Source organism: Argopecten irradians, chromosome 15 (assembly GCF_041381155.1).
Source record: "Argopecten irradians isolate NY chromosome 15, Ai_NY, whole genome shotgun sequence".
In the NCBI taxonomy this organism is placed as follows: domain Eukaryota; kingdom Metazoa; phylum Mollusca; class Bivalvia; order Pectinida; family Pectinidae; genus Argopecten; species Argopecten irradians.
This window is the reverse complement of record NC_091148.1, coordinates 22,363,886-22,377,556: the sequence shown is the minus strand read 5'-3', so window position 1 is coordinate 22,377,556 and position 13,671 is coordinate 22,363,886. Positions and strand designations below refer to the sequence as shown.

The 13,671-nt window shown below is 34.8% G+C and overlaps 1 protein-coding gene across 1 annotated transcript in view; it reads left to right on the top strand.

Annotated features, from left to right (window-relative positions):
- The window catches only part of LOC138309817 (von Willebrand factor A domain-containing protein 5A-like), an 83,401-nt gene that overhangs the window by 21,539 nt on the left and 48,191 nt on the right, over nt 1–13,671 (top strand). The gene's annotated exons all lie outside the window — the stretch shown is intronic.

The following is a 13,671-nucleotide window of genomic DNA, read 5'->3' as shown; positions in this document are numbered from 1 at the left end:
CATTTTTCATGCATTTTATGTAATCTTTAATTGTATATTTTGATGCAGATGACGGCTGCTGGCGGATATGCTCGCTATATATACAAACAGGCAAACATGTTCAAAGTGTTAAAAGAATAACTATCCCATTTCTAAAGTTGCATGTATAGATGTATCTATTCAGACATATATATGTGTATGTGTGAAATTTATACATTCACTGGAATTACAAGTAATTGGCGCTTAGACACAATATCGGTGTACGGATATATTAATTATAACTGTTCAACCAAATTTGCCAAACCAAATTAATTAAATGAGCTACCGCGTTAAAAAGAAAGATAGTGTATTATCTCCTTACTATTAGATAATTTACAATCATGTTCCAATCTACAAATACACTTTTCTTTGTGTGAACAATGCCTCGCATTTATGTATGTCTGCGCTTATTTGTTATTATTTGTTATTATTATCCATCGAGTGTGTACATCTTTTGCATTTAAATGCATATGGTAATTGATTAAGCCAAAATTACATGTGTATATATATGCAATTATTCCAAAATGTACACCAATATACAAAAATATCTGCTAAATCAATTTATAATTCCAATGTGCCCATTAATGCACTAGTGAAAAACTCATGCATTTATGTACTGTGCGCAGGTGTTTGACGCATGTTGGTCCCAATACATTGAACCGCATACATGTACGTTAGAGTCATTGCTGTATATACTTACGCACTTTCGCACGCATACTTGCGTATTTCAGCACTGAATTGTACATGAAACCGTACGTATGTGCTATCATGCACGAGCGTGTATGTGATAAAGCATATGAGCCTGTATCCATATCCACACACTATGTATATTACACCAGCAGTCGTGTGTGTGTGCTAGAATATCTGTATATAAAATGTACGTATGATTTTGTCCACAGGAAACGTTTGTGTTTGTGTAAATGTGTACGACACATTGTCTTCTGATAGCCGAAATCCATTCTATCTGCATAATAATTTCATTGTGATTGTATTTACACATAATGTACGCATTTATTTTTAAGGTTTTGTTCATGTTTTGGTTACATCTATATGCGCTTATACACAACTATATATATACATTCATAATGCATATATACGGATAAACGTACACTTGACTTGTTTACATGTGTACACTGTTGATTACCTACTATCTACTGTAATTAAGTCTGGTCTAATATACGACAAATTCAATATTAATCAAAATTCAGTATAATTACCACACTCTACAATCCATTGCATAACCTTTTTGATGTTTTCAAAGCTATTTCTCTTCTGTTTTCTTTCCCTATTCTGCTCCTTTCTTCTTTTATTTAGTGTCTCCTTCTCCCATCCCTTTGCTCTGCTTAACCTGTCTTGTGCTCATTTTGTCAAACCTACATGTACCGTCGCTTTTACCTACCCTATGGAAGTTCCTCTCGCATATGATTGTGATTATTTTTTTCATCCACCATGATGGGTACTGATATTGATTCGTGGAGGGCTTCCATAGGTTCTTTTTATTCAAAAATGTGCAAGATTCGTGCTAGCTATTATTTTAAAACGAAAATGGCATCTTTCCTCTTGATACTTTCAACGAATATCAAATACACTACCCTTGTTTGTATACTGTCGATCCTTCAAGCGACCATAAACACTAATAGCACTGTCCCTAATCTGCTCCGTTTACTTATGTCCGGAGACATCCATCAAAACCCTGGTCCAGATAACATAAACACATCTACTTTTCACTCTCTAAACTTAATGCAATTAAACGTTAGAAGTCTACGCAATAAAATAAATTATGTTGAATCAATATCTAACGATGTTGATATCCTCTGCATTACAGAAAGTCATTTAGATTGTTCAATACCAAACGAAGATATTCATATATATGGTTTTAGTGACGAGCCTTTTCGCAAAGATAGAAATATGTTTGGAGGTGGCGTTATTATGTATTTTTCAAACTCTATTATAGCTAAGCGAAGATATGACCTCGAATTTGCAAACGACGAAATTATCTGGGCACAAGTACATTCAAACAACACAATATATATTGTTGCAAATCTGTACAAATCCCCTAATATAACAAATTCAAATGGTATCTGGCAACGCCTGAAACACTCACTAGATAATGCATTTGACATTACTAACAATGTAATATTATTGGGTGACTTCAATGTAGATTTTTTAAACCTAAACCGAGGGGAACTATATAACATACTTACATCTTTTAATCTTACCAATATTATACTGGAACCAACCAGAACGGTTGCAAACTCATCTAGTTTGATTGATCCTATTATAGTAAGTGATACTATCACTACAATCCTTTCTGACGTAATTGAAGTTGACAACTCAATAAGTGACCATAAAGCAGTTTTTGCAATAATTGATGTGCAAAGAGATTTTGAAAAATCAGTTAAACGTAAAGTATGGATTTATGATCAAGCAGATATCGATCAGCTAAAAACAACCATTAATAATGTTCCATGGCAAGAACAGTTTGACTCGTGTAGTGATGTAAATGACATGTGTAACTTCTTAACTGTTAGTATTAGGATGGCTATGGATATATGTATACCTTCTAAATTAGTGCAAATACGCAAACACGACAGACCATGGTTTAACAACAACATTAGAAAACAAATACGTATACGAAACAGATTAAAACATACAATGATAAAACACAACACTAATCTCAACATATCGAAATACAAGAAAGCACGAAACAAAGTTAATAATATGATCAAACGTGCCAAGGAAATATTTTTCGAAAACGTAGATAACCTTATTGACAGATCCAATTCTGACCCCAAAACATACTGGAAATTACTTAAACTCTTACTTAAAGGGAAAAAAAACACCGATATATCTCCCTTATATTGTGAACATTCATAGTATTTTACTTCTGACGACACACAAAAATGCAACCTTTTAAACGATTACTTTACATCCATATCGACAATAGATGACCAAGGCAAACACCTACCTACATTTAATACACAAACTGCCTCCACACTCACCGATTTAGTTATAACACCCGATGAAGTGAAAGATATTTTAAGCATTTTAAGTATAAATAAAGCAACCGGTCCTGACGGAATAAGCCATAGAATGTTGAAATTGATTATGAACGAGATTGCCCTACCTTTATCTATCCTATTTAATGCGTCCCTTCAAACCTGTTCCTATCCCGAAAGTTGGAAAATAGCAAATGTTATACCTATATTCAAGGGTGGTGATAAACACATTGTATCTAATTACAGACCAATTTCATTACTAAGTTGTATTGGAAAAATCTTTGAGCGTTTAGTATACAAACATATTTACAATTTTTTCAACCAAAATAATATTATTTACAAGTTACAATCAGGATTTCTACCAAAACACTCTTGCACACATCAGCTAATAGAATTATATCATTCCATGTTGCTGTCTTTAGAAAATCATGAACACATAGCTTTTGTTTTTTGCGATTTTTCCAAAGCCTTTGATAGAGTTTGGCATAAAGGCCTCTTATACAAACTTCAACAATATGGAATAAATGGAAACTTACTTACTTGGATAGCTAATTATTTGTCTTGTAGAAAAGAGTCTGTTTTTATAAATACATCAAATTCTTCTTTGAAAAATACAAATGCTGGTGTACCACAGGGTTCTGTCCTAGGTCCTCTATTTTTTCTTATTTATATTAATGATATTTCAAACGAACTAATTTCACTTTGTCGTCTCTTTGCAGACGACACCTCGTTATCATATTCTTCAAAACATTTAGAAGATATTACACGTGTTGTAAATACTGATTTTAAAACACACAAAAAATGGTCAAATGACTGGCTTATGTCCTTCAACCCCAAAAAGACGGAAATTATATTAGTATCTCTTTCAAATCTCCCTTACCAGCCACTTTTTACATTCAACAATACAGTAATAGAAATCACACACAAACACAAACACTTAGGGGTAATTTTAAGTAGCGATGCTAAATGGTCTGAACACATAGATGAAATTATTAAGAAGGTTTCGAAATATATAGCAACACTTCGTAAATTGAAATTTCTACTAAGCAGAAAAAAATTAGAAAAAATGTATCTAACATATATAAGACCTATTTTAGAGTATGCATGTGAAGTTTGGGATAATTGTGGTGTCACAAATTCTAATAATCTTGAAAATTTACAACTTGATGCCGCCCGTATTATTACACGACTACCAATATATACCAAAACAGAGTTTATTTATAAAGAAATTGGATGGCTTCCATTATCTAAACGGAGAGAGATAAGAAAATTAACCCTCTTTTATAATATTAAACACAACATAGCTCCCTCATATTTATGTAATATATTACCAGAAAACATCGGTGTCCTGACAAACTATGACTTAAGAAATTTCCAGGACGTGAGGCAACATCGTTATAGACTCCAACGCACATTAAACTCCTTCTTTCCTTCAACTTCTTCTCTTTGGAATAATTTAGATATATCTATTAGACACTCTCCAACTTTAAATACCTTCAAATCAAATTTAAGTAAATCTTACCTTCCTGAAACCGAATTGTGTTTTCTAAATTTTGGTACTAGACGGCTTAATATTCTCCACTGTAGATTAAGAAATAGAGCAAGTACTTTAAATTACGATCTTTTCAGATCCAATCTTTTGCCTTCAGCACGATGTGAGTGTGGATTCACGTGCGAAGACTCTTATCACTTTTTCCTTACATGCCCAAAACATCACATTATACGACAGACATTATTAAACGATCTTCAATGGTACCCCGGTGACATCACATTAGATACATTACTAAGAGGAGATGCAGATTTAGAAAATGATGCTAACCTTAATATTGCAAAGGCAGTCCAAATTTATATTGATAGTACTGGCAGGTTTTGACATTATGAGCATCCTACCCCATTCCCTATATCTACCCCGTATCTTAGTTGATTAATAGATTACATGTTATACATATGTCAACAGTATAAATTAGTTGTATCTGCTGGCTGGTGTAGTTGAAAGATTTTCAAGGAAAGGAATGGCTTCGAGTGGATCTTCAGTGCAATGTTTTCTATGGAATGTGTATAATGGACAACGCTTTAAGGAAGTAACCGATCGGTGTTTCCCAGCCAGTCAGATAACTATGTATACAATTATCACTTTTTACAAATAATTATAACTTAATAAATAACTATTCTCCTCTCCTATACTCCTCTATCTTTCCCTTTTCTCCTTCATTCTTAAAATAGAAAATTTTGATTCATATTATATATATGTATTGTCTTCATTGCTGTCCATTATGTATATATTCATATTATGTATTCGGGAGAGGACGTTACTAAGTTGGCAAAACTTGTGTCCAATCCCTGTTGTCAATAATTTATGACAATAAAAATATGTTTAAAATCAAAATAATATTGATAACAAAATCACTAAAATTTGACTTGATTATTCCTTTGTCTCTACTACACGTCTGATTCTAGTCTGTCAGCTTGTGAGATGATACACAAGATGGCAGACCCTGACGTGCCTTTTTACCTTTAAGGTTCGGGGTAAATGGGAATTAGATATTTTAGGCCGCATATGCCTTTATAATATATGCACGAATGGGCGGGGCTGAATAGGTGTAAGTCAGTTAGATGTAATGAGGTTTTATTTCTAAGTAGAAGTAGTGCGGGGAGAAACAGTCTCCAGAATGTAGGGAATAAGCCAACGTCCCCGGTTATTGTTTTGGTCGATCCGAAATCCAAGATGACCGCCACAGCCGCCATCTTGAAAAATAATTTTGAACTTCTTCTCAAGTTCTACTGGTGCAATTTGGCTGAAACTTGCATGAAATGATCCTGACATGGTCCCGACAAAGTGTTGTTACATGTTTGGTTGATCCCAAATTGAAGATGGCTACCATGACACTATATCTAATTAATGTTCCATATGATTATTGCAAAGGTAATCAGATGACCGTTAAGGCCCTTGGGCCTATTGTTTTCAGTTTCGTCTCTACCGAAAGCGATAATTCCTAGCTATACGGAATTCGGTAAAATATATACCATTGTTTAAACAAGCTCTATCACGAAATTCAATAAAAGTGTAGACTTTAAACCTTACGATCACCAATGTATAGTAACACAACTGTATAACACATAGGGATTGGATTGCGCTTTTATGTTAACCGTGCTTGTATGGAGTAATTCCTCTAAGAATATATTCTATGGGGCGCGTTAGCGCCCCATATTGAATATATTCTTAGAGGAATTGCTCCATACAAGCATGGTTAACATAAAAGCGAAATCAAATCCCTATATTTACACTCATACGACTTTTTTATTTATATTTTATGCTATAAAATCGTCATTTGAATTTGACGTATTTATTCAATAAAAGTCGGTCAAAAGTGGGAGGAGCTTACTCAATTGAACAGCGAAAGATGACTCTTCACGTAAGGTAGAATTATTCATCCACGACGACAATAAAGTTCAATATTTCATTGTAAAATAAACATGACAAATAAAGTAAATTTCAGAGATAGTTTTATTTAATTCGATCAGAACTTTAAATATATATTGAATTTTGCTAAAAGTTAATATATAGCATAATAACATAAAGAATTTGTACTCAGCCACATTTGTGAACTCGGTGACCGTTTTTGAGCAGCGAGGCGAACCTGACGCACGCTTACACACTGGAGTTTGCCGAAGTTGTCAAAACACAGATATTCAAGTAGCTCAACGTGCTTGAGATTGTCGTCAGACCTGACGATATTACATCCTTGGGAGCCATGTGATTATATAATCTACGCTCAGATCCATCGCCATCTACAGACGGAACATTTTCACTTTTGTTCGATGGGTACAATGTATTTGTGGTGACGCGCAACTGGCAATACGTGGATTACTAGCGGTGTATGTTTTATAATACACATGATTGGATTCTCAAAGAACAAAGACAAGAGGATATGTTTATAACTGACCTCTGTCAGAGGGGCTCACGCCCGTCCACCCCAAAGACGCGATCGTAGGATGAACACAGACACAGAGGTAATGTTTACATTTGACAGCACTGCACGTCGCCCCGGTCGGGATATTTTCCCGTTTCTTTATACAATTGTTAATTTAAAAAAATGTTAGTATCATATAAAAATATAAAACATATATATATTGTTTACATCTTCCCAAAATTCTATGAAAAACAACAATATACACGTAATATTGTGTCAAACTGTAAACAAAGCCATGTGTTTCTTTTAAAAAAAGTAGCCCCTTTACGTTGCATAGAACATTTTCATACGCAAGTTCAATGTTACCATGCAGTTATGGTAAACAAAATCGGCTAGTACTTGCGTATAGTGAACAAGCCTTGCAAGTGTAAATATAATAGCGTGGTGATGACGGAATTTACCAACAGTTTGATGTATGGATACTAGTTATCATTGATGTATGGATACTGGTTATCATTGATGTATGGCTATTAGTTATCACTGATGTATGGATACTAGTTATCTCTTATGTATGGATACTAGTTATCATTGATGTATGGTTATATATTGTACATGGATGAGTATGGATATTATATCATTGATGTATGGATATATTCATTATGTATATACTAGTTCATTGATGTATGGATATATTATCATGAGTTATACTTATTGATGTATGGATACTAGTTATCATTGATGTATGGATACTAGTTATCATGATTGATGTATGGATACTGGTTATCATTGATGTATGGATACTAGTTATCATTGATGTATGGATACTAGTTATCATTGATGTATGGATACCAGTTATCATTGATGTATGGATACTAGTTATCATTGATGTATGGATACTGGTTATCATTGATGTATGGATACTAGTTATCATTGATGTATGGATACTAGTTATCATTGATGTATGGATACTGGTTATCATTGATGTATGGATACTAGTTATCATTGATGTATGGATACTAGTTATCATTGATGTATGGATACTAGTTATCATTGATGTATGGATACTAGTTATCATTGATGTATGGATACTAGTTATCATTGATGTATGGATACTAGTTATCATTGATGTATGGATACTAGTTATCATTGATGTATGGATACTAGTTATCATTGATGTATGGATACTAGTTATCATTGATGTATGGATACTAGTTATCATTGATGTATGGATACTAGTTATCACTGATGTATGGATACTAGTTATCATTGATGTATGGATACTAGTTATCATTGATGTATGGATACTGGTTATCATTGATGTATGGATACTAGTTATCATTGATGATGTATGTTATTAGTTGATCATCATGATGATTACTAGTTATCATGATGTATGGATACTGTTATCTTGTGTAGATATATTATCATTGATGTATAGATACTGGTTATCATTGATGTATGTATATATTTATCATTGCTACATAGATATTATCTATCATTGATGTATGGATACTGGTTATCATTGCGGTATGAATACTTGTTATCATTGAGGAACACGTATAGTCAATCCATTTCACAAATCATTTTTAAAAAATTGAAAATGAAGAAAACGCTCTAAAGGAGGAATTTTAACGGTTGCTAGTTTTAAAACCAAATCTAGAGATGAAATCATATTTTGTTATCAAGTAACCGGACATCTCACCCAAAAATGAAATACAAAGACAAGTAAGTCAAACTATGGAATCAAAACGCCTTTGGTCATCATCCAACTGTTCAAGAATGAAAGGAAAAATCGTTCTGACTCCAGCGTACTTATCTGAGCAAAACTATTCAACAACACCGACATAATCATGTGTTCGTTTGTACACGAGAAATGAATAAAGTTTCATAATGACTGGACATGATTATTCTTAAATCCATACGCATTTCTGAACTCATCATCTTTTTCTATAGGCCTTAAATCCATACGCATTTCTGAACTCATCATCTTTTTCTATAGGCCTTAAAATGTTGATATAAACTATATTGTTTCTAGTTTATATATCTAAGTTTAGTTTAATGTATAGTTGTTAAAATATTTTTTCGGATTTGAAATTTTGCTATTTACTCTTTGGAGGTATATTTTCGCTTTGTAGCTTTTAGACAGGCCGCCATCTCGGATTTTGATACTCAAAGTTTGTTATTGCTATTTCTCAGAAAGTATTGAAAGGAGCTGTCTCAAATCTCATGTGCATGCTCCCTTAGGTACCTGATTATGCATATTGCATATTGGTACCGATCGGTGAACAAGATGGCCGACAGGAAGCCATCTTTGATTTTGACAATTGAATTTTGTTACCGCTATTTCTAAGAAAGTACTGAAGGGATCTGTGTCAAATTGCATGTGCAGGTTCCCCTATGTGTCTTGTTGTAGGTATCGCCATCTTAGATTTTGATAGTTGAAGCTTGTTACCACTATTTCTCAGAAAGTACTGAAGGGATCTGTCTCAAATTTCATGTACAGGTTACCTTAGGTCCCTGGTTAAGCATATTGCATTTTGGTACTGATCGGTGAACAAGATAGCCGACAGGACGCCATGTTGGATTTTGACAATTGAAGTTTGTTACCGCTATTTCTCAGAAAGTACTGAAGGGATCCATCTCAAACTGCATGTACAGGTTCCCCCTGGGGGTCTAGTTGTGTATATTGCATTATGGGACCGATCGATGAACAAGATGGCCGACAAGCCGCCATCTTGGATGTTGATAGTTGAAGCTTGTTACCACTGTTTCTCAAAAAGTAATGAAGGGATCTGTCTCCAATTTCATGTGAAGGTTCCCCTATTGGTCTAATTGTGCATATTGCATTTTGGGACCGATCAGTCAACAAGATGGTCAACAGGCCACCATCTTGGAATTTGATAATTAATGTTTGTTACCGCTATTTCTCAGAAAGTGCTGGAGTGATCTGACTCAAATTATATATGTCAGTTCCCCTAGGACCTTAGTTGTGCATATTGCATTTAGTTTAAACATTGCATTAATTTACAAACGGATTGGGTACAAGTTATTACAACTTATATACACACCCTTTCCACAATATGGTACAAAATATACAAGTATACGCAATTTGTCCGGAGAGAGAGAAAGAGAGAGAAAAAGAGGGGAGAGGGAGGAGAGAGAGAGAGAGAGAGAGAGAGGTGGGGAGGGGAAGAGGGTTGTAATTTATGCTATCAATACTAGTATATAAGTATTAAACAATTAAGTAAAATAATGCATTTTCGGACTGATCGGTCAAAAAGATGGCTGACAGATTGTATCTTGTATTTTTATTATTGAAGTTTGTTACTGTTATATATCTCAGAAAGTACTCAAAGGATCTTTCTCAAATTTCATATGTAGTAATATGTAGTAAAAGTTTGAAAAGCAGAGAAAAGATCCCTCTTTCCTTTGTCAGACATAGCTAATTCTTTGGTGGGCACCAAGATCCCTCTGGGATCACTTGTTGAGAAAAAAAGATTGAATTTCGTGACTCTCGTTGAATCCGCGAATTTAGCGAAATAGAAAAGCACGGAACACAACTGTAAACATAACAGCTGTAAACAAGTTATTTACTGTAAACAACTATACACCAATGCTTTCTATCAATCAACTTTTAAAGTTATACGCGCCGTATTTGTCATACTCACGAATCAAGATAAGCTTTTAATATGTTATTCATTACCAAAGGTTACTTACATTTTGAAAATTACAGTACTGTTAATACATGGGTTTTACTTTTACAAACACCAATAAGAGCACAAAATAATTTTTAGCAGTACTGCCAAAAATCATTATATATTCATCTTTAGTAAGCGAAATGAGTACCTACGGTCAGACCATGAAGCTAAATTGTGATAAACAACTTCATGTCACATTTTTACAGTGTTATAAGTAACTGTAAAGTGATTTCTGCAGGAAAGTTTCCATCTAATACATAATAACAACAATTTACAGTACATAATCTCTGTGTTGTAACTAATGTTTATATGGGATATGGAGCTATTTAATTGGTTTTCAGAGCTTAATTCAACAAACCTTATGGTTTAGAATAGATTAATGAAGAAATATTAACATGCCAAAATTTTCGCCCAGTTACGGCACATATCAATTTAAATTTATGTACGATGTTTATTGAATATATCTAGTATTACACTGTATACATTATTTACACTGTTAACCTTTGATTAATGTTTTGTAATAGGTAACAGTAGAGTTAGCCAGGATGAACGTAAATTGCATCCATCCTCCATTGAACATGACGGAACATCAGGTGTTATGACGCTGATAGATCTACAGAAATTTGACGGGAGTTGGGTACTGGATCATGAACTTGCTAAAGCAGTTCATCTAAATGAAGATTTCCTAAAATCAAAACTTCCAGACAATCTTGTAAGTATGACGAAATAATCTGTATGCTAGCATCAATAAGGTGGACGATAGGTATGAATGGACGACCGCTTGCTGCCTTAATTGTGTTTGTGGAAATAAATATCGTGAAATTGTCGACGGAACTGTTAGTCATCTATTCGTCTATCAAAATACACTGAATACGGTTAGCACATAAAAGTTTCATAGAACAATTCTATATGCATTTTTACCTTTTGTCTCGATATTCCTACATGCATTTTAACCCTTTGTCTCGATATTCCTACATGCATTTTAACCTTTTGTCTTGAAATCCCTACATGCATTTTAACCTTTTGTCTCGATATTCCTACATGCATTTTAACCTTTTGTCTCGATATTCCTACATGCATTTTAACCTTTTGTCTCCATATTCCTACATGCATTTTAACATTACCGTTATCGTTAGGTAGTATAATTGATATATATTTACTCAATTCTTACAGTATACATCAGTCTTGGCTACAGCTTTATATGTGGGCTGTCTATATATGATTACTCCATTCTTTAGAATACATCAGTTTGGGCGACAGCTTTAGGTGTGGCCTGTCTATATATAATTACTCCATTCTTTAGGATACATCAGTCTGGGCTGCAGCTTTAGATGTGGCCTGTCTATATATAATTACTCCATTCTTACAGGATACACCAGTCTGGGCGACAGCTTTACGTGTGGCCTGTCTATATATAATTACTCCATTCTTTAGGATACATCAGTCTGGGCGACAGCTTTAGATGTGGCCTGTCTATATATAATTACTCCATTCTTTACGGATACATCAGTCTGGGCGACAGCTTTAGGTGTGGCCTGTCTATATATAATTACTCCATTCTTACAGGATACATCAGTCTGGGCGACAGCTTTAGTGTGGCCTGTCTATATAGATGTGGCGAGCTTTAGTGTACCTGTCTATATAAATACTCCATCTGGGACTGCTTTACGTGCTGTCTATATATAATTACTCCATTCTTACAGGATACACCAGTCTGGGCGACAGCTTTACGTGTGGCCTGTCTATATATAATTACTCATTCTTACAGGATACATCAGTCTGGGCGACAGCTTTAGTGTGGCCTGTCTATATATAATTACTCATTCTTACAGGATACATCAGTCTGGGGACAGCTTTAGTGTGGCCTGTCTATATATAATTACTCTATTCTTACAGGATACATCAGTCTGGGGACAGCTTTAGGTGTGGCCTGTCTATCTATAATTACTCTATTCTTACAGGATACATCAGTCTGGGCGACAGCTTTAGGTGTGGCCTGTCTATCTATAATTACTCTATTCTTACAGGATACATCAGTCTGGGGACAGCTTTAGTGTGGCTGTCTATCTATAATTACTCATTCTTACAGGATACATCAGTCTGGGGACAGCTTTAGGTGTGGCCTGTCTATCTATAATTACTCTATTCTTACAGGATACATCAGTCTGGGCGACAGCTTTAGGTGTGGCCTGTCTATCTATAATTACTCTATTCTTACAGGATACATCAGTCTGGGCGACAGCTTTAGGTGTGGCCTGTCTATCTATAATTACTCTATTCTTACAGGATACATCAGTCTGGGCGACAGCTTTAGGTGTGGCCTGTCTATCTATAATTACTCTATTCTTACAGGATACATCAGTCTGGGCGACAGCTTTAGGTGTGGCTGTCTATCTATAATTACTCTATTCTTACAGGATACATCAGTCTGGGCGACAGCTTTAGGTGTGGCCTGTCTATCTATAATTACTCTATTCTTACAGGATACATCAGTCTGGGCGACAGCTTTAGGTGTGGCTGATTATCCATGTCAATCTGGAGCTTTGTGCTTCTATCTATAATTACTCTATTCTTACAGGATACATCAGTCTGGGCGACAGCTTTAGGTGTGGTCTGTCTATATATAATTACTCTATTCTTACAGGATACATCAGTCTGGGCGACAGCTTTAGGTGTGGCCTGTCTATATATAATTACTCCATTCTTACAGGATACATCAGTCTGGGCGACAGCTTTAGGTGTGGTCTGTCTATATATAATTACTCTATTCTTACAGGATACATCAGTCTGGGCGACAGCTTTAGGTGTGGCCTGTCTATCTATAATTACTCCATTCTTACAGGATACATCAGTCTGGGAGACAGCTTTAGGTGTGGCCTGTCTATCTATAATTACTCTATTCTTACAGGATACATCAGTCTGGGCGACAGCTTTAGGTGTGGCCTGTCTATATATAATTACTCCATTCTTACAGGATACATCAGTCTGGGCGACAGCTTTAGGTGTGGCCTGTCTATCTATAATTACTCTATTCTTACAGGATAC